At 33.0% G+C, this 23,848-nt stretch overlaps 1 protein-coding gene across 2 annotated transcripts in view; it reads left to right on the top strand.

Annotated features, from left to right (window-relative positions):
- Nucleotides 1–23,848, top strand: part of CNTNAP5 (contactin associated protein family member 5) — a 945,272-nt gene that overhangs the window by 478,916 nt on the left and 442,508 nt on the right. The gene's annotated exons all lie outside the window — the stretch shown is intronic.

The raw sequence follows: 23,848 nt of genomic DNA, 5'->3' as shown, positions 1-23,848 counted from the left end.
GGAAAGACTAGGGCCAAAGTAAATTCTTTATCATCTCAGAAGTTTGCAAGGTTGTCCTGTTTCTCAAATGGGAATCCCAAGCTCCTTTTCTCCATGTTCTCTAAACTCAGGAAATAACAAAGATTATGCTATGAAATGCAAACTGTTTAGCCAAAGGAATTTAAAGTTTCACTGATAGGCTTTGGTAGAACTTGACTTGCATTCTTCCTTTCAAATGCCATTTGATGTGTGATATCAAGCAAATTATAACTCCTTTTCCTTTCTCCTATTTCATTCTTTTCCTTTTCTGATCATCTGGGGAAGAAGATAAAGCTGTATGTGTGAAATTCATTAACTTATAAACCATGAGATAAGAAGAAAGTACTAATATAAATTACTACTACACTGAAAATCCTTGTCTACTAAAGACACATTTCATTAAAACTTTATTTCTCTAGTAAAGGTTGTAAGTAATATTTATCAGTGGCAGTCTTTTCTGATAACTTCATAACTTCATGGGACATTCAAATTACTTTTGATCATATAAAAGTCACTGCTAAGCACACTCTACTTTTGTATAATTGTGTTATATATAATTACATTGCAAATTATTTGTTTAATTGTAAAAAAGAGATTTCATCTAATTATCTGAGAAAAGTAACATTTTTCTTAATTTAGCAGAAAATGCATTTTACTCAAAAAAGATGACTGTGTATAGAATGCCTTTAGTTAATTTTTTCTTGATATGAATATAATATGACAGATTATTTTTCTCATTTTGATTCAGTCTAAGTTTGGGCACAAGAGTCCATTATATAGTTTCTACAATAATAAGCCAACATTATCATGAGTTGATTTATCTATGATTTTATCAATGATGCCTGAGATCTATTTTTATCAATTTAGTTCAACAAATACTTGCTGAACATCTATTATTGTACCAAACAGACAAACAAAAAAAAATAAGAGTCTCAAAGAAAGAATACTAGCTCTAAAGTTAAAAGAGTCTGAGTTCCAGTGCTGTCCCTGATGCTTATTCATTGCTTGATCCTGGGCAATGTACTTAACACCCATGGACTACAATTGCCTTCTTTATCTAATAAGGAGGCTTTATATTATATATTCTTAGACATCACTTTTCAATCTAAAACGGATTTTTGATTGTGTTAGATCCCATGAAGGTATAGGAGAAATGCTTCCTATCTTTCCTGTCCTGCATCATTAGTTTTAAACAAACAACTTTCATTCTAGTTAGAGAGTAAAATCTTGTTTTGAGTTCAAAGCTAAACCTGTTTTTATACAGACAGAGATATGAAGACAAATATACTGTGTCTATTCAGAATTTCCATATCAGTTCCATCCATCAAATGCATTAATTGCCAACTTCGTTCCAGGCATTCTGTTTAGAGGATGGGAAGATAAAGACAAAAATGAAAAGGGTCCTTAATTTCAAGGAGATTATATTCCAATAGAGGGAAGAAGAAAGGACATGGTTCACAAGTTAATTCATTCAAAATATGTTTAAAGGAAATATACAGAATTGTTTTGAAGAAACCAAAAAAATGGGGGAATTGGGAAAGCAATCCTTATAAAAAGTTGTACTTGATTTGTACCTTGAAGAAATGTATAAATTATAAAAGGCAGCCATAAACCTGAGAACCATTTTGTGCAAAGGTAGTTCACATTATAGTCTTTAATACTACAATTAATTCTTAAGTATCTAATAAATATGGGAATAATTGATCATTGTTTTTGATGATTCCATACAATAATGCAAAGTACTCTTTGTGATACTAGCACATTATAGATTGTTGTCTACTCTAAAAAAAATTCATCAACTTCAAAAGACATTTTTAAATATAGGGCTATATTTAAATATGCCTCAGAAAAATTGATCTTGAAAATGTCTAGTAGATCATACTTTGAGTCAAAGAAGGCCTGGTAAATTATTTAATTCAGCACCCACAGTGAATATATTAAACCACTAGTGCCCAAAGAGGAGGACTGACTTGACTGTGGTAATACCTTATTTAGTCTTACTTCCTTATTTTCAGGTGTGGAAACTGTGTCCTAGAGAGGATTAAGAATTTATTTCAAGTTATCTGGTACCTCATATGTTTGTGTTGAAGTGCGGACGTCAATTTCTATCATTGAAATCCAGTATTCTTTACAGTATATTACACCATCAAGTTACTTAGAAACACAGCCAAGTAGAATCCAAGAGTCTTCTTAGGATAGTTCTCTCTCCATTATTTCTTCTGAGGAGTAATTCCTTTAAAAAGTTAACTGATTCAAATGTGCATTTGTCTGACTATAATATTGAGCAACTTCATTTACATTGTGGAAACCAAAGAAGTCAGTAAATGGATTTTCCCTCTTTCCTCCCCTTTCTCTTATTCTGTGTGCTGTTTTGTAAGAAAGAATCTGGCAAGCATTCTTTGGTCGAGCTTCCTCCATACTTTTTGTTCAGAGTACTAAGTGTTTTGAGTACTGGTAGGGGTGGTGGTGGGGGAGGTAAATATCATGTTGTATAACCTCCTGTTAAGACACTTTGGCTAAAATCCACTTTGGGTGTAGGAGTATGTTCTCAATAGAGAATATTATTCAAAAGGTTATAGTAGTAATCCATATGTCTCCTTCATGCTTGCTCAAAACTGAAAGTATCTATTGTGTGGAACAAGAACGATTTCTTCATGAGCAGACTTTTCCTAATTAGAGAACTTCTCCCAAATGTTAAATAAAATGTTTCAGAAGTCCCTTTTATAGCAATCAGCCATTTTGGATAATTATAGCCTCAGAACTGGAAGAAAACTCAAAAGTCATTAAATGTAAATCTCTCATTTTACAAATGAGGAAACTGAGATCCAGGGAGTTTGTGTCTTGGTAACAAGCAGAAAAGATAACATTTGACCTCGTTTTCTTATTTCATATTTCATGATACTACATTGTTATCTATTCCTTTTTGTCATTTTTTGTATTATATCTAGTCTTTAGAAATACTAGAATCTATCTAGCTTAAAAGCTTTCAAGTATATTTGGAAAATAGAAACAAGAACAAAATAAGTTATAATATGGATGTAGTTTCCTATGATTGAACTTAGTTCTAACAATGGAGAAGTTCCTTCAGGTTAAACTTTTATCACCCAATAAAAAGTCTTTTCAATGAATCAATGAATACTTATCAAGAATCTTCTATGTAGATCATATTTAGTCAATATTTTATAATACAAAATATTTTGTATCTTATATTCAATTTGTGTCTAGCATATGATAGATGCTACTTTGTGAAATAAAAGCATAATTGTCCTCTGGGAACTTATAATTTAGTTGGTGAGACAAGAAAAACAAAAGTGAAAAATTGCATAATAAAGCTGTGATCTCTGATAAGTGCAAAATGGTTATTACAAATATTAAATGATACAGAGTTTTAGAAGAGATGGAATTAGGTTGGACTGGGGTACCTAGTGAAGATCAATAAGTAGTTCGTGGAAGAAACTAGACAGCTCCTCAGGAGTTCTAGCTAAAATCAGACTACAAGAATTCCATACTTCTAGCAACAGTCCATTTCAAACCTCAGCAGCTATTGTAGAGTAACTTTTGGTTGACTACAAATTTGGAAATTATTTGAATGTCTGAACTTCAGAGAAATGCATCTATGATACTATAATAAACTAATTGCCCTATACTTGCTTTCACAAGAAAAGCTGATCATTATCTTGATAGAATGGTATTTTTTTACTTCTTTTTGGAGAAAGGCAAATATAAGCTTATTTAGGTGAAAACACAAAGTCTAGACAAATTAAAGTGCTATGATTCTGTGATTTCAGAAGATGAAAGCATTTCTTATACATTTGCTCACCCACCCTGTTTAGCATCTGATATATTGATACTACTTAGCAACCAAGACAATGATCCAGGATAAACTTGTGAAAAACATCTGCAGGAGTCTTGAAATTCTCTTTAAGAGAGAGATATTTATGATATTGATATGATATAAGAAATGTAGATAGAATGTATTATATGCTATAGTGAAAAGTTAATCAACATCAGAAGGGAATTGAATTATCTTTTCCTTGTTCCAATGGATGAAAATGCCTTTGAGATCCCTGGCTGAATTAGACAGGCATCTGGTCTTAGAATTTGTAGGCTTATATGAGACATTTATATACATTGTCAGAGTTGGCAGTTTTTTTATTTCTGCCTAACTCTGATCATACATTGTTAGACATTTGAAATCACAGGAAGAATAACTCCAATAACAAATAATTATTGAATGCCTTCTCTGTGAAAGAAAGAAAATTATGCTAGAGATATATGGTAGACAGTTGTTAATATAGGAATGGAATATGGAGAGAGATTAGGGTTGGATTTGTCGAACTGGAAGTCTAGATACAACACAAATGCTTTAGAGGCAGTCTGTTATAGTAAAATAACATTGATTTGAAAATTAGAGAACCAAAGTTTTAATCTAAGATCTTAACATTGTGTATTTTATGACTTTGTTCATCTTAGTTAACCAAAAGGGATCTTGGTTTCCTTAACTGTAAACTAGAAGTTTTCTAAAATCCAATTGAAATAATATGTAGGGTTTAAGGAAACATAAAATGCACCCCTCTACTTCAAAGAGATCTCCAATTATTGTACTCCAATTTTATACTTATACTCCAATTTACAACTAGATGTGCTCCAGGAGGACTTCACAGAGGGTGTGAACTTTTACCTGGTCCTTAAAGAGTAGATAAGATATAGATAAATAGAATGGAGGAAATCATTTCAATCCAGTTGGAGAAAGCAGAATAATATCTGGGAGAAAATGCAAAATTGGAAACCAGGAGAAGTGGGAAAATAATGCTATGCTAATGTAGAGTAGAACTAGTTGTGAGACTACCTGTGAATAATAGGTGATAAATTCAAATTTTGTGCAATCAGAAAATGGGTAGCTGTTAAATTTTTTGAGCAAGTACTATGATAATAGTAATAATAATAATAACAGCTAAATAGCTTTTTTAATATAGCAAAATACTTTGTATACCTTTGATTACTTGATTTTCCAAGAAAATTAGGAGCTAACTGCTAATGGGGCATATTTTGCCTATTTTATAATTGAGGAAATTGAATCTCAGAGATGTTAAGGGACTTGTTCATAGTCATACAGTTGATAAATATCAAAGGCAAAATTTCAACTAGGCCGTTTCTTTTTTTAATTTTAATTTACATTTTTATTTATTTACACATTACCAAAATAGTCTTGTTGTAAAAGTAAAAATAATCCCCCCTCCCTCCACAAAAATTATAAAAACCTCATGAGTAATAAAGTGAAAGAAAGAGAAAAAAATGTTCCTCAGTCTGTGTTTAGCTCTGTCTCTGTGATGGATCGCATTCTTTATCGTAAGTCCATCAGAGAAGTTACTTTCATATTTTTCCACAGTTGCTGATGCTGATTGTAATTCCTTCCATCCATTCTCTCCACTACCATCTATTATATTTTCTCTTTCCTCTCCCTCTCCATCTTCAAAAGTGCGCTATGGGACAGCTGAGTGGCACAGTGGACAGAGGATCAGCCCTGGGGAACATGGTCTTGGACAGGTCACCTAAACCCACCAACTTGCAAAAAGTAAAAAAGAAAATGTATTATAATCTGACTATCCTCTCCCATGATCTACCCTCTCCTCTATCACCTACATCCTCCTCCCCTCCCCCTGTCCCCTTTCTCTCCTTTTCCCTCTATATTTCTATACCCTATTAAGTATATGTATGTTTCCTCTCTGAGCCATTTCTAATGAGAATGAAATCTCCCTCATCCCCCCCCCCTCACCTGCCCTGTTCCACTCCATTGCAAAAGCTTTTTCTTGACTCTTACATGAAATATCTTAGCTTATTCTACCTCTTCTTTTCCTTCCTCCCAGTACATTTCTTTTTCACCCATTGACTCCATTTTTACAATTTATTATACTTTCAAATTCAGCTCCCTCCTGTGCCTTGTCTATATATGGCCATTTCAACAAGAACATTTGAAATTTCCCTATTTCATTGGATGTCCATCTTTTCCCCCAGAGGAGGATGTTCAGTTTTGCTGGGAAGTTGATTCTCAGTTGCATTCCTCTTTAGCTTTCGGGAACTTTATATTACAAACTCTATGAGCCCTTAATGTGGATGCTTCTAAATCCTGTATAATCCTGATTGTAGTTCCACCATATTTGAATTGTTTCTTTCTGGCTGCTTGTAATATTTTCTATTTGACTTGTGAGTTCTGAAATTTGGCTATACTATTTCTGGGGGTTATTTTTTTTTGGATCTTTTTCAGGAGGAGATTGGTGGATTCTGTCAATTTCTATTTGGCCCTCTTCTTCTAGGATATCAGGGAAATTTTCCTGCAGAAATTTTTTTAGAAATGAACTCAAGGCTCTTTTCCTCATCATGACTTGTCTTTTCTGGATCTGTTTTTCTAGTTTCCTTTTCAATGAGATATTTCAAGTTTTCTTCTAATTTTTCATTCTTTTGGTATTGTTTTATTGTTTCTTAATTCATTCATCAGCTTCCTTTAACTCCATTTTACATTTGAAGGTTTTGTTTTCATCAGAGAGCTTTCTTATCTCCTTTTCTATCTGGCCAATTCTCCTTTTAGAAGGCATTCTTCTCCTCATTCACTTTTTGGACTGTTTTTTTCCATTTGACCTAAACTGGTTTTTTAACATATTGCTTTCTTCAGCAGTTTTTTGAATTTTCTTGACTAAGTTGCTGACTTGGTTTTCATGTTTTTCCTGCATCTCCCTCATTTCTCTTCCCAATTTTTCCTCTATCTTATATTACTTGACTTTCAAAAAATTTTTTGAGTTCTGCCATAGTCTGAGCCCAATTCCTAATTTTCTTGGAGGCTTTGTATGCAGAAGCTTGGACTTTGCCATCTTCTGATTGTGTGTTTTGATCCTCTGTGGGATCAAAATAATTGTCTATGGACAGGTTCCTTTTTTTCTGTTTACTCAGTTTCCCAGCCTGTGCCTTGGTTTTGGGGTGCATCCTGAGCTTTTGAGTATTACTGGAAACCCTTGCAAAGACCTCAGTTCTTTCAAAGTCTTATGAGAAGCTCTAACTACTCTCCTGGTCTATTCTCTGATTTGTGGATGACCACAAGCACACCCTTCTACCCTGGAGTGTGAGGAAGGACCGTGCTTTATGGCAATGGGGAACCCCAGACTGCAACCAGGGTCTGAATATGGACAAAGCACCAGAGTCCTGTCCTAGGGACAGAGGAGAGAGCCCTCAACAGTCCCCCCCCCCCCCTACTTTCTGTGGGCTGAGTGCTCTGGAAGCAACTGCTACTTGGTTCTGTGCTGGGCGACTCTATGGGCCTGTTTCCATTTCCCAGAGTCTGGGCAAGGTCTTTTCTTATAATAAATTTAGTGCTCTTTAAACAATTCCATAGGAGGCAATTCCAAGAAGGCAGAGAAAAGGCAGAGATTCATCTGAGTCCCTTCCAAATACCTTTAAACAGTGACTCAGAGCCCCCCCACCCATGAAAAAAGACAGAGTGAAGCAAGTTTCTAGCCCAAGATAACTCAGAAAGTTAACAGGAAAGGTCTGTTGCAGCAGGGTGAGAGGATCACAGTTTAGTGCAGGCTGCACCAATGTAGACTGGGTTCTAGCAAACCAGTAACAGGATTTGGGAAGATTGAATCATTGGCAGTAGTGATTATTTCCAAACATTTCAGCCCACAGACATTAAGGGGATCTGAAAATGAGTCAGGAGAAGTTTTACATGGATTTTTTCCTGACCCCAGGAACAGGACTCTGATTCATTGCCAGTACTTGAATTGGGATCCCAGTCCTGGTCTTAGAGCTATTGCAAGGCATAGTAGCAGCACAATAGAGATGGTAACCTCAGGGAAACAGGGACCCTGGTTATAGCTTCAACTTGAAAAGAATGCTTGTAGTCATTCACAAATCAGTACAGAGTACAGGAGAGTAGTAAATACACCTCTCACTAGATCTTACCACTTTGGAAGACTCAAATAATTACAGATTCCCTACAATTACCTCTGAAATAGTGCCACAAAAAACCTGAAGTGTTTTGCAACAGTGCTTCCTCCACTTGGAAAGCAAGAGTCCCACTTTAGGATAGAGTTGAGTCAAGAAATAGTTTGGAAAATGAACAAGCAAAAGTTACTATTATAAAAAGGAAGATCAAAACACACATGCAGAAGACAATAAAATCAAAATTCTTGCATCCAAAGTCTCAAAGAAAACATATGAATTGGCCTCAGGTCAAAGAAGAGACCAAAAATGATTTTAAAAATTAAGAAAGAGAGGTAGAGGAAAAAATTATAAAGAGAAAAGAGAGTGATGCAAGAAAATCATGGGAAAAAAAAGTTTCTTGGTAAAAGAGACATAAAAATACTGAAGAAAATCCTACCTTAAAAAAATAGAACAAATGGAAAAAGAGGCAAAAAAAATGGAATAAAAAGAATGCCTTGAAAAATCAGAATCATTGGGTGGCTAGGTGGCGCAGTGGATAGAGCACCGGCCCTGGAGTCAGGAGAACCTGAGTTCAAATGTGACCTAAGACACTTAATAATTACCTAGCTGTCTGGCCTTGGGCAAGCCACTTAACCCCATTGCCTTGCAAAAACAAAACAAAACAAAGCAAAACTAAACTAAAAAAAAAAATAGAATTGACCAAGTGGAAAAAAAGATAGACAAAAATCCATTGAAGTAAAGAATTCCTTAAAAAAATAGAATTGGCCAACTGGAAAAGAAGGCACAAAAACTCACTGAAGAAAATAATTCCTTAAAAGCTAGAAGAAATGAGCAAGTGGGAGTTAGGACTTAATGAAATATCATTATTAAATGATATTTAAATGATATTAATCATTTAATCATAATCAAATTTAATCACAAATCACAAAACAATTTAATTATAAATCAGTAATCATTTAATCATAAAATCAAGAGAGAAAAAATGAAAGAAAATAGCAAATATCTCCCTGGAAAAACAACTCACCTTGAAAAAAGTTCTAGAAGAGATAACTTTTTGGATTGTGTGGAAGTCATGATAAAAAAAGAACCTAAATATCACCTGTCAAGAAATTATAAAGGAAAACTACCCTGATATTAGAAACAAGAGGGTAAAATAGAAATGAAAAAAAATCCACCTATTACCTGCTTCAGTGACATTCCAAAATGAAAATTTCCAGTTACATTATTGTCACATTTCATACCTTTTATATCAAGGAGAAAATATTGCAAATGGTCAAAAAGAAACAATTCAAATATTGTGAAACCCAAGAAGGAATTGGACAAGATTTAGCAGTTTCTGCATTAAAGGATTAGGGGCTTACATGATCATAGAGGGTAAAAAGAACAAGGATTAGAGCCAAGAATCATCTACCCAGCAAAAGAATATAATCCTTCAATAGAAAAATTGGATATTCAATGAAATAAAGGACTTTCAAAACTTCCTAATGAAAATACTAGAGCTGAATCTGAATAGAAAAGTTTTCTATCAAAATACAAGATGCAAAAGAAACATAAACCAATAAACAGGAAAGAAAAATTATAAGGAATTGAACAAGGCTAAGTCATTTATATTCCTACATGAGGAAATGTTATTTATAACTCCTAAAAACCTTTTCATTATTATGACAGTTAGAGGGAATATACTAGATAGAAAACAGAGTTGTGAGTTGAATGTGATGGTATGATTATTTTTAAAAAAAAGTTAAAGAATGAGAATCAAGAGTGCACTGGGAGAAGGGGAAAGGGATAGACCCGAAAGAGATTTTACACTGGAGTGGGAAATGGTAGAATCGGGGAGGGGAGCACATGAACCGTAGTTTCATCAGAATTGGCTCAAAGGGGGGAATAATTATACCTATTTATTAGACTGTAGTACTCTATCATTCTATACAGGAAAATAGGAAGAAAGGGGGAATAAGAGAAGTGGAGAACTGATAGAAGTGAGGGAAGTTTTGGAGGAGGTAAAAGAAGCAAAATACTTTTGAGAACTAACAGAGTAAAAGGAAAAAGAAAATAGGATAAAAAGGAGTAAACAGAATTGAGGGAAATTCAAAGTTGTTAATCTTTTTTTTTTTTAGGTTTTTTTGCAAGGCAAATGGGGTTAAAGTGGCTTGCCCAAGGCCACACAACTAGGTAATTATTAAGTGTCTGGGGTCAGATTTGAACTCAGGTACTCTTGACTCCAGGGCTGGTGCTCTATCTACTGTGCCACCTAGCTGCCCCAACTGTGCCACCTAGCTGCCCCAAAGTTGCTAATCTTTACTGTGAAAATAATTGTAGTGAATTTCTCTTACAAAGACTTCATTTCTTAAACATAGAGAAAATTGTCAAATTGATAGAAAAAAGAGTCTTTCCTTAATAAATAAGTGGCCAAAGGATATGAATAGACTGTTTTTTAGACATAGTATTCAGAGCTATCCATTGTCATATAAAAATGATCTAAATCACTATTATTGAGAGAAATGCAAATTAGAATGATTCTGAGTTACTACCTCATGCCTGTCAGATTGGTTACTAGGACAGAAAGGGAAAATGACAAATGCTGGAGGGTATGTGAGAAAATTAAAACACTAATGTATTATTGGCAAAGTTGTATACTGGTACAGACATCTTGTAGAACAATTTGGAACTATGTTCAGTTATAAAACCATACATTCACTTTGACCTAACAGTACCTAGGTCTGTTCTCAGAGATTAAGTAAAAGGAAAAGAACCTTAACATATACAAAAATATTTATAGTAGTTGTTTTAATGGTGTCAAAGAATTGGAAATTGAGGGGTATCCAACAATTGGGGAATGTTGTTATATATGATTTTGATGGAATACTATTGTGCTTTAAGAAATGATGAGTACAGGGTTGACTAGGTGGCACAGTAGAGCACCAGCCCTGGAATCAGGAGTACCTGAGTTCAACTCTGGGTTCAGACACTTAATAATTACATAGCTGTGTTGTCTTGGACAAGTCACTTAACCCCATTTGGCTTGCAAAAACCTAAACAAAAAAGAAATGGTGAGTACAGTGCTCTTAAGAAAGAAAAAAAAATCATGGAAAGACTTAAATGAACTGTTGCAAAGTAAAATGAGCAGAACATTGTACAGAGTAACAGCAGTTTTGTATGATGATCTCCTATGAAAGCTTATACAATGATCCAAGACAATTCTGAGGGACTTACGGATAAAAGGTGACGTCCATTTTTAGAGAGAGAAATGGTAGTCTGAATACCAATAAAAATACTTTTTTTTTGCTTTCTTTAGCTTTCTTGTTTTGTTTTGTTTTGTGTTTTCTTTCCCAGAATTAAATGTATTTTTCAGGATATCACATTTCCTGCTTGCTTTCTCAGTGAGGGGGGAAGAGAAGTCGGAGATAATTTGGGATTCAAAATTTGAATAAAATGAATGTTCAAATTGCTTTTATATGTAATTAGGAAAAATAAAATTGTAACCTTTGAAAAAACAATTTCATATCGACATCTACTAGGAATATTTTAGAACTCCCGACCATATGTTTATGGGGAAAAACAATTTATATTTAGCTCTGTCTGCAAATAAATAATTAAAAAAAACCCTGTATGGTCAATAGCCTCCCTAACTCAAATTTTTCATAAGTGAGTGCTGTTTTTTTTTTCTTCAGATAATTCTATTTCTTAATACTTGCTCATAGATTGACCACTGTAGCATCTTAGTTCCCCCCACCTTTTTTTATGTGCTTTCAGGTGGTCCCAAGACAGAGTCTAAAACATTTCAAAGCTCTTTTCCCCTTTTAACTAAAATCTAGCCAAAGGTAAATGTTCATATTATTATCTATTCCTCTAAGTTAATGTTTATCCCCATTTCTCTTTCTTCTTTCTTGAGTCTTTTGCTCCTATAGATGTTGCTCCCAACCCTCTTTTCTTATTTACATTTCCTCTACATTTCTAACATAGGCAAGGTAATACTGTTAATACTTGAAAGTGAAAAAGATAAAAACCTTACTCTTGTGAGCACAGGGAGATAAACTTAAGACTTTTCTATCCTGTAATTCCCTTCATTTAACTGACTGTAGTAGTAAATATAAAATAAAAAGTTCTCATATCATGATGTAAGTCTAGGGATAACATAAATTATAGGACTTCTAGAGGTAAGTAACTAAGTCATAAAGAACCATGATGGAGATTCGGTTGCAGGAAATTTGACAGGAAAAAAACCACAAAATCAGAGAGAAACCAGTAACAAAGTCATTTTGATTCCAAGTTACCAAAGATAGAGATGTATAGATTTATATACTATGCCATACATGAATAGTAATAGGAAGAGCATGAAGTTAGAAAATCTAAGTTCCAATCTTTTTTCTTCCATGTATCTACTTTTTTCACCTTAGGCAAGTCCTTTCACCTCTCTATGTCTCTGTTTTCCCATCTATGAAATGATATTGTTGATCTGATGACCTCTTTATCTTAGCTCCAATCTAATTTTGTAGAATTGCATAATGATTCAGGAGATGTAAAGTTTATTCCTACCTCTTGGATTAGTAGGCAATGTGATTTAGATATTTATTATTTCACATCTCCTGTCCTCAGTTATTTCATCAATGAAACAGAGGGTTGAGATTGTTAATTTTTAATGTCTCTTTCAGAGAGAAAATGTCTTTGTGTGATTTACTATATTTTTGTAATAATTCTAAGAAATTCTTAGAAAAATTCTAACCCAATATGGATTCAGAAGAATTTCAAGAGGAAGGAATGACAAAGTTTTTTTTTAAAATCCTGTTTAATCTGACACAGTATATAGAAGGCTGACTATTTTTTTCCTAAACCAACTATCACTTATGTGTACTCCTTTGTGACATACAGATTGGTTTAGGAGAAAATAGCTAAGGCAAGTCAGTGGCATGACCTGAACTTAGAAGTTCATGACTCCAGCGTCAACCTCCTAGAAACTTAAGCACTTGATATGTTCCAGATACTCTGCTAAACTTCCTTATCCTAAAATGATGGGAGTTGATTAGCTGACCTATATGGTTGTTTTTAACTTTGCCTTCTGGAACTGTTTCTTAAACTGGACAATAAAAGAAAACAAATATGAAGTATAGGTTGATTTATTCAACTGAATTATAGAAAGTTTCATTTCAACAATTTTTAGGAAGCTACATCTTGTGTTAATCTTCACAAAGGGAATATAGAACAATTATATGTATACTTACACCCCTTAAAAAAAATTAGCACCAAAGGTTAAGAATTACATTGGAGATGACAATGAAGTAAAGCAGGAAAGTTGGGAGGTGACAAGGAAAACATGCATTTTTAAAGTTCAACCCTATGATTACTTGAAGTAGGACATTAAACTATTTCTCTCCTACTTATTTGGGAAAATCTACACTCTGATGAAAAATGAGAGAACATATAACCGGCAGAAACATGTGCACATAGTAACAAGAGTAATACAAATTTAGTCATTTTCAATTACTATACAAGGAAACTTTGACAACCAAGAATTTGCAGAAATCTAAGAGCTGATTCATATTAGCACTCATATGAACCTATGTGCATGTTTTCACATTTCTTTGATCATTTTATGCTGCAGCTAGCATAGCATACTGCAACTAGTATAGCATCTGCATGCAATTGGCTTTTTGATAGTGCTAACAGCTTCCTTAAAGAATTGTTCATTTGTCCATTTAGATAGATTGATTTTGCAGTGGATATTGCAGTAAGTTCCAAGTAGTGCCTTCTTCACACATAGTGGGTAAAAGGAAAAAAAAAATACATAGTAACAGTGATACTGAACTTATCTCTTTTAATTTATTTTTTATTTTATTATTTGTTTTTATGAATTTTATTTTTCTAATACATGTAAAGATATTTTTCACAATTCATTTTTTGTAAGATTATGAGTTCCTCATTTATCTACCTCCCTCTCTTCTCTCCTTCCTTCCCATAATATTAAGTAATCTGATATAGGTTATACATGTAAAATCATGCTTAATATACTTTAATATTTCATGTTATAAAAGAAGAATCACAATAGGAACAAAGCCATGAGAAAAATTAACCTAAAATAAATTCTAAAAAGCAAAAATAGTTTGCTTTGGTCTGCATTTAGACTCCATAGTTGTTTTGAATATGGGATGACATTTTCTGTCACAAATCTTTTAGAATTATCTTTGTTCTTTGAATTTCTGAGAGGAATTAAGTCTATTATAGATGATCACACAATGTTCCTGTTAATGTGTAAACCTCTCTTAATGGTAATCTGTCTTTTAGCTATTAAGGGCATTAAATGTCTTTTTTAAAAAAATTATTTATTTAAGACAATGGGGTTAAGTGACTTGCCCAAGGTCACAGCTAGGCAATTATTAAGTGTCTGAGGCTGGATTTGAACTCAGGTCCTCCTGATTCCAGAGCCAGTGCTCTACCCACTGAACCACCTAGATGCCCCAGGTGTTAAACTTCTACCTATCTTTTTCTTTTAAATCTCATCAGTATATTCCTTTCTGATGCTATCCAAGGGGTTTAAACTAAATTCCAATTTGTCTTAAGCATTCCCTCTTCATGGACTCTTACGCCCCACATTGTTTTCAGACATATCTTATCACATCTCAATAGGACTACTTTACGCAAGGTAAACTGAACAAGCCTTTTTTGGGTTCTACTCTAAAAGCTATTCTTTTTACCCAGAATGTTCTCTTCTTCAAATCTAAATCCTTATTGGAACAGTCAGATCAAAATTTACATGTACCTTGAAGATTTCATGACTTCTCCAGCCAAATGGTTTTCTCTGATTTCTTCAGGCTCCTCTTGCCAGTATCACTTATTTTAGGACTTACTACCTTATATTTTTACTTAACTATTTTTATATGTTTTATCTTCCCAAAGAGACTATAAGCTCATCTCAAAAATGAATCTAAGGCTAGACTAGGTAAAGCAACAGTTTGAGGACATGACAGACTGGGGGATTCTAGGAACACTTTATAAAATTGATTTTTATACATATTTGTTTTGTGATGTGAACTCATGGATAATTCAAACCTGGCACACAGTAACACTTGGAGGAGTATACTTTTAATATCTTGACCCATGCACATATATACACACATATATATCTGCATCAATAATTTATGTGTAGTATATCACAGAAATTTATTATAAATTTAAATACTTTCCTATGCTTGTCATTTAAGATTGTGTTCAGTGTGTAATAATAGATGAGAAATGAAGTAATAAGTGACCTAATGGATGATGCCACAAGGCTGTAGAGATCTAACAATTTTTGGCTAGTAATTTTGAAAGAAATGAGATGATGCCTGTAAAATACTTTGCCAACATAAAAAATAGATAAATGTTAGCTATTTTTATTGACTAAATGCTTGCTATCATCCATTTAGAAATGTCTACATACAGAATGATATACTAAATGATACCTAGATATTTCTTCTAGCCTTTGGATCATCAAGAATTCTGATACTGACTTAAGATTAAGGCACAACATTGAAAAGGTATTCTGGTATGTGAACTTGTTTGTGGAAAACTTCCGAAATTGATTATGCTAAATATCATAGATTTTGAATAACAATTGAACCTAATTACAGAAATTCTGTCAGAGTAGTTTTGATGATTTCCTTCTAAATAAAAAATAAAAACATATATTTTTATTTGTTCTGCAATACCATTGTAAAATTGAAAGACAGAAAAATATTAGTTAACTGGCTATTAATCCATGCAAACATAAGTTAAAATTTGAAATCTGACTATGACTCTAGGCAAGTCACTTTGACTCTTGGTGCTCTGGGAAACTCTCTATCTCTAAGATGTAGAGAAGATAATAAGCATGCATTGGTAGAAGAAATTTCATCTTCTGAGAACCCCAAACACCAGTGAAATTAAAAGCCCATTTCTTGTCCCCTATTATAAAATTGGACAAACAGACCACAGCAAGGTATTTAAGTCCTTTGTTCTCAAAGAGGACCATGACATTGGGAATAATACTACAGAAGAAAGAATGTCATGTATAATATTCTTATAATTTAGTGCTTTAAAAAGGGAAGGGCATACTCTAATCTAGGTAGAAGGCACTTTTAATAAACTATTTTACCAGAAAAGAAATCTTTAAATTGACGGTAGTGATAATTGTAGGATGTTAGCAGTGTCACAATAATGAGATCCTGGAAAGAAATGTTTCACTCTGGTCTTAGATAGTCTTCACAGCTCCAGTAGGGTTCAGCTGGAAAAAAGCTTATGAAGTTGATATTGTTTACTTATTTGCAGCAAGACAAGACAACACATGCTGCTGAAGGCTGCCAGTGTGTCTGTAATCATTTCAGCTGTTTATCTTAAGGGAAAGATATTGAATAAAGTGTATTTCATGAGCTTGAGAGGCAGGCATTAGTATTATATATATAAAACACAGACTCTGTTACTGTCTTGATTTATTATTCCCTTTCTCTCATTTTGGTTAAACTGTGACTTGCAGGGATTTACATGGTTTTGTTCTTGTTGAAATGATTTGGTGGAGTTCTCTGAAGCTTGCTTTAGTGTAGTACTTTCCAGTTTTAACCATATGTCTTTATTAGCCTCCTGATGAGGGAAGGGATAGAGTCAGTACTTTGGTCTCTTTTTTTTTTCCAAATAATTTCCTACTAGATTGAGTGTAAAAGGAAATTCAATAGGGTGCAAAGAGAAAGTGACTCTAGGGTCTAAAGATATGAATAAAAATTCCTCTTAAAGTACTTACAACCTATATGACCTTTGGCAGGTCATATAATCTCCATGGCCCTCAGTTTCCTTGTTTGCAAAATGACAAAAGTTGGACTAGATGTTTTGTGAGTTTTTTCTTCTTGAATTTAATTTATGATCTAATCATGATGAAACTTAACAAGAGTTTAGGATTCAATTAAATCCAAAACATTTTTATAAAGAATCTTTTAAGCCAGGCACCCAGTAGTTAGCCTTTGTTTCTCAGGGACTGAGATAAAAATCTGATATGCTTTACTTGGTTGGAACAAGACAAAACAGCACAGATTGCTGGAGACTCCCAGTGTGTTTATAATCATTTCAGCTGTTTATTTAAGGGAAAGATCCCAAATAAAGCATATTTCATGAGCTTAAGGGACAGACATTAGACCTTCTTGTCTTGTTTTATTTTTCCATCTCTCATATTTTGGTTAAACCATGATTAAAATAAAAACATTTCCTGAAGTCAGTAAACTTATATTTTATTGAATGAAAACAAAATAATGCATATAGATATCCTCAGATTAAAAGGTATACAAGATAAACACAATTTGATTATGAAGAAATTTCTAACAAGGGTGAGTGATATCTATTTCTCTTCATATGTATTACAAGGATATTTGTGTCTCATCCAGACTTGAAGGCTAGCTGCCATTTAGTGGCCTGGCCCCATTGCTGACCCATTTCTTCCATGGGCAGGTTTCCTTTTTTTAGGTTTCCTAGTCCTCTCTCTTGGTTGTTCATCATATTGATGCTGAACTTGTTAAGGACTGAGGACACCCATCAGTTTTAGCTCTATTGAAGGCCAAAAGTGGCAAAACAGTCTTCAATTCCATTAAACTTTTTAATTATGATTTTTGTGGCAGTAGCAACATAACAATAAGATGGAACCTTTGCCTTTTATAAACTTACATAGAAATGAATTGTTTGCTTTAATTATTGGTTATATATCACACCTAGTATTTTCCCTAGAGTACAGGGTATAAGGAATTGTTGCCCTGCATTTCACACTGTTCATTGATGAGCAATAATTCCAGAGGCAGTTGTGGTATTCAAGAAAGAAAAATGGTTTCAAGGTCAGATAAACTTGATTTAATACTGTACTCCATTGTTTTCTACCTGTATGACCTTGAGCAAGTTAATTAATTTCCCTAGTTCTCATTTTCCTAGATATGGATGAAAATAGAGCAAGAGTATAGAAAAATCTCTCAGATTTCTTTTAATTTTAAATATCTAATTTAAATGTTTATATAAGACAGCCATAAAAGGAAGATACATTTTACCAGAGGGTCCTCAAATAGACCAAAGAATCATACACACACACACACACACACACACACACACACACACACACACACATATTATATAAAACCAGTTCATTACAGTAGTCCTAGCCTACCCTCAACTCTAACAAAACAAATGGAATTGTCTTTTAGGTTTCTATAGACAACTACTAAATATCCTTTTGTCTTCCCCTTCTAACCCAAACTAATTTACCCATGATGTTCATTTTAACCTGATTTCAGATGTCTGGAACACACATATACATACATACATTCATTATATAAACATATGCACATAATATAGCTCTATAGACAATCTATACATATAGTCACATATGTATGCACATGAACATATTTATACATACATGCATATGTATCTATCTTGTACTTTTCTATGAACAGCCTTGATCTAGATGACCTCTGATATCTCTTCTACCTTTAGATCTGTGCTCCCATAGTCTTTATGCTCTGGTGTTCCTAAGCAGAGCATTGTAGGCAGGTAAGAATTGGATAAGAAAGAAAGCCACCATAAAGGATTCCATGTCAGTGGAATCACCAAAACAAAAATATATATGCAGGAATAGGGATGAGGAAGAAAATACTTTATTGATGGAAGACAATGATACATAAGAATGGAAATATTTGGATATATAGAATGGAGAAGATGTGGACACTTGAAAAACAATTAATAGAATTTGAACTTGAGATCCTTATAATCTGATTAAAAAGGAAATAATTTGGTGCATTGTAATATGTGTTCCCAGTCATAGACCTGTCTTGTCTGATAGTCTTCTTAGCATTCCTGTCTCTCTTAAATTAATCCAATCCAATCCAATAAGCCAATAGACATTTGTTATGTACTTACTGAATGTGTATGGTAGGGACTGAAGATAAAATGAATAAAAAGACAGGTCCTGTCTTAAAGGAACTTACAATTTTAGAATCTAAAAATATATGAAAACTATGAAAATGAATGGGGAGGTCAGTGTAAGATATTTATGTTCCATGTGTATTAGAGCTATCAGGATAGTCTCCAAATTTCTATTTTACTTAGCAGTTAGAAACCATGATATCATGTTTCTTATGTATATCTGATATTAATGAAAGTGACCCAAGAGAAAGATGATATTTAATCTTTCTGAATGCATCCCTGGTGAAGGCAGAATCAACTTCTTTGGATAGCACCTGGAAAGATAAGAAACTTGCTCAATAGAGGAACTGACACCCAAACTAAGCATCACAAAAAGCAGCAAAAATAGGCACTATCATACAATCAGAAAAGAATTCATTATTGAATTGAGCTATGCAAGTTCCCATAAATTGGGTTTCTATAAATATGGGGAAGTTAGAATGCAGAAAGCAATGCATTATGAGGTCTGTTTAGAAAAATGTACTACAAATAAAGATGGATTTGTGCAATTATAATATCCATGTATATTTATGTAATTGACACTTGTGATATCAATACTAATGAACTAAGGCAAGAAACCTTTTCAAGTGGGGAAGTATTATATAAAGTTCAACGATTTTTGTATGTACACAATCATCTCTTCACAAATATACATGTACACATATACTTCTATATATATATATATATATACATACACATATATGCATGTGAAAATCCATTTGAGGGTTTCTTGACAAATATACTGGAATAGTTTTTGTCATTTTCTTCTTCAGTTGATTTTGCAGATGAGAAACTAAGGCAAACAGGGTTAAGTGACTTGCCCAGAGTCAGACAGCTGGTGTGTGGTCAGATTTAAACTCAGGAAGTGAGTTTTCCTGACTCTGGGGCTGGTAGTCTATTCACTGCACCATGGAGCTGGCAGTATATAAATATAACGCTTTTATATAAATCTTCTAATGTGCAGAAATGTTTTATGGGCATTGTCATTTAGTCCTCTTTTATTTCAGACACAAACATATGCAACTTTTTACACTCTGAAGTATGTTACTATTATGAATTTGATAAATAAGAAAATGGAAGAGTGGAAAATTGTCTCAGAAGCAAGAGACAAAACTAAGTTACAGAACCAGGATTTGAATCTAGTCTTTTTTGACCGACAATTCAAGGCTTTTTTCATTATTCCCTACTGCCTTCTGTAATATATGTATTTATACATATATATATGTATATATATACATATATATATACACACACACAGATAGATATATAGATAGACAGATAGATAGATAGATAATAGATGTCTAGCCACCAAAATCCCCCACCAGCTACCCCTGTCTCTTTAGCCTTGCACTATAGAGGATAATATGTGTTCTAGTCAAATCTTCATTTTCACCAAAAAAACCCCATAATATCAAGTCTGAACAAGTTAGATACTAGAATATCTAACACAAGCGTTATAAGCCTGATTTCCTGATCCTTAAATTATTCTTAACAAAAAAACCCCAACTTTTTTTGTATTTTCTGAACTCTGTCTAGGAATATGTGTTGATTAAGCTGAAAAAAATGTATTTCAGAAAATGTTAGACTATTTGAGAACTATAATTCATCTAGGTTCCAATATTTTGGTGTGGCAAGTATGCCAATAGATTTTGAATAACAATTGTTTTGTGTAATATTGACCTTAATTTATAATTTCTATCCTGAAAAAAATCCAGTTTTCATTGGCAGCCTTATTTTGGATGATGATCTACCTTCATGAAATTATCTTGTATAATATGATAGTTTCATTTATATTCAAGTAGCATTGAGCCCCTACTATTTGTGAAGCATTGTACTAACTGCTAGAGACAAAGTGACAAAGAATAAAAGTGGTAGCTGCTCTAATGAAATCCATTTTTTCTGCAGAATCATTCTATTAATCTAGTAAGATTTGGATCTTTGTTCCTAAGACCCAGGATTGTTACCAGACAGAATGCTACCAGATTTTTGCATTTTCCTTTCTTCCATCATTGGTAATGGTGACTGATATTTATAAAGGGCTTTATATTTTTAGAAATTTTTTGAGAAACATTGCCTCATTTGGTCCTCACAATCCAAAGAAGAATATGCCAGACATCTTATGATCTCCATTATAGATATAAAAAATAGAATAAAGTGAAATGCAACTAAGCAACAGCAACAACAACAAACTTCAGAGAAATGACTTTCTCATGTCACACAATTGAATGTTCTTGCTACTATATCGAGCACATTTCTGATGAAATCCAATAGAATAGGCTTTAACTATAAACAAAGTTTATACTGTTGGGGAAAGATAAAAAAAATCAAAAATAGCTGTTCAGTTGCCACAGGGAAGTCTAACTTTCAAGTCAAGTTCATTGCTTGATTTGAATTTTTATTTAAATCAATGTCCATAAGCAAAACATATGGTTTCCTTTTACTTGTCATCGTTCAGTGCTGGCTTCCTGAGGTCAACTAGATTGATTGAGGTGTTCTCTTCTTCCCTTAAATGCATTCAACATACTCTAATTTGAGGTACAAGGATGGGTTATTTTTACCTTTGAATACTCTTATCTTTCTGAATGTTTGAGTCTTTTAGTAAAATATCTCTAAGAATACATTATGATCTTCTTTAACAGGGCTTTGATCTAATTTTCATATATTTAAAATACATACCTATGGTCTCCACTTTTCCTTTAATGTTGGTTTCACTTACTTTCTTTTAATTTTTTTTTGTTTGACCTTTGATTCTTCAATGTAATATGAATATATTTAATGAGTCCAAGCTTGGAGGATAGTAGAATAAGAATAAAGTTGAATCAGTTCTGCTTTTGAGCCCTCATCACTTGATCTGAGATATAGCAAAAGAAACAAAAAGCAAAAGTAAAAACTGGTTCTTTTATTTACTTCCTAACATATTCAGCTGGACCTATATTAACCAGTGGGGAACAGGAGCATCATGCAATAATCTCAATTGGTCTTCTGAAATTCACGAGCCTCCTGAGATAAAGACAGAATGGATGTTTCCTCAAAAAAAAAAATTCAAAATTGTTAGCCCATTGTGAAGAGTTTCTGGGAAAATTCAGGGAACTGATTTTTAGTACTTTAATTTTGAACATTTTAATTTCTTAATGTCTGCCACTAACTTAATTACAATAGATTGAAAATATAATGAGCAGACAACTATGAGGGTGAAAATGGGATTATGATCATTGTTAAAATGGAGAAGCATAGAAAGAGGCTTCAAAAGGTTGGATATTGAACTGTAAACTTTTTATATAGTTTGAGGTTTTAAGTTGCCATCAAATATGACTAGGTAGTAATAGAATCCCAAGTTTTACTTGTCAACTCTTTCAATACTCTTTACTTCTCATTTTAATATTTAGTAATTTCCTCCCTCCCTCTCTCCTTTCTTCCTTCTTCCCTCCCTCCCTCTTTCCTTTCTTTCTCTTTATCTTCCTTTCATGATCCTTTTTATCTCTGACACCTTTAGTATTTATTTCTAGTAGTGCTATCACATTTCAAAGGTTGTTTATAGTTTATTGATTTTTTTGATATAATTCTATATGTGCCTATTTTAATTCTCCTTTTCCCCTTTTGGGATTAATATTCAATTGTTAAATTTTTGTTTCAGAGATAGTCATTGAAACTCTTTCTTATTCTGTTAATCTTGGTAAATAAGACTCTTTTCCATTAAAATTTTTAATTTTAAGTGCATAATTTGGGAAAAATAATTTCTAACAATTTTCTTAATTTCATCTTTATAATGTAAATTTTCTTTTTGATTTTCAAATTGAATATCCTCCCTTTTATTTTGGATCAAATTTGCTAAAATTATCTTATTTTGCTATTTTTTGTTAGTCTTTTCATAAAAATTGGTTCCTAGTCTTAACAACACTATTTAAAATATTGTTTTTCTCTCTTTGATTTTTAAAATATCCATTTCTTGGGTTTTTAAAATTGTTTTTCTAACTACCTTTAAAAAAGCTGCATGCCTTATTTCTAAAATCAAAATATCATGGAATCATAAATTTATAAATTTTGTGTGTGTTTGTGTGTGTGGGGGCAATACTGACCTTGACCAGAATCTCATAAGTAGATATTTGTGGTGCAAGTTAAAGTATCTGTTCCAACCTAATATTCTATTACTTATAAATAATAATCTTTAAAAAATCAAAGTAATCTTCTCACTTGCCCCCTAGATCATTCTTTAATGCTTTTTCACACTTTTTGGGTCATATTCCAATGCCAGATTTTCATCTTTTCTTTTTCTTTTTCTTCTTAACACAAAGTCTTTTGAGACTAAATAAAAATCTCACCTTTTCAATTAAGTCTTTCCTAATTAGCCTCTCAGTAGATCTCCCTGTTCCTTTATCTTGTGTAATACTCACTCCATGATACCACTCCTTCATTTCACTCATTTTCTTATTTTACAAATTAATCAACAAGTAAAACACAAAAAAAAGAAACCTCAAATCAATTTAAGAAGCACTTAGGAAATGTTTACTCTGTATCACACATTATATTGGGTACTGGATACAAAATGGGAATATGGGAAATTCCTGCCTTCAAAAAGTATACATTTTACTTTGCGGAGGAAGTGGTACAGAAATATAAAATGTATATCGATATTTAAATAGAAGATTCATAATAAATATAAGAGAAAATAATATTTGTCCTATCTATATTAGGGGTACTATTTTGAGGAAAATAATAAAGCACCATATAATATGAAGTGTCATCTAAATAACACCATTACCATCCTGATCATGATCTTTACCAATATTTCTGTTAGAGATGATACTTTCTGAACTTCAATATTGGAGCAAGTCCTTCATATATACAAAATGAAGTCATAAACACCCGTCCAAGTTAGCTTGGGCCATGAGAGCTGCTGGGGTGGAATGCATGGAGAATTGTTATTGGAATCAAGGATGATTTTTTGAGTTCCAATCAA

Source organism: Macrotis lagotis, chromosome 1 (genome assembly GCF_037893015.1).
Source record: "Macrotis lagotis isolate mMagLag1 chromosome 1, bilby.v1.9.chrom.fasta, whole genome shotgun sequence".
Taxonomy (NCBI): Eukaryota; Metazoa; Chordata; class Mammalia; order Peramelemorphia; family Peramelidae; genus Macrotis; species Macrotis lagotis.
This window is presented reverse-complemented; position numbering and strand designations above follow the sequence as displayed.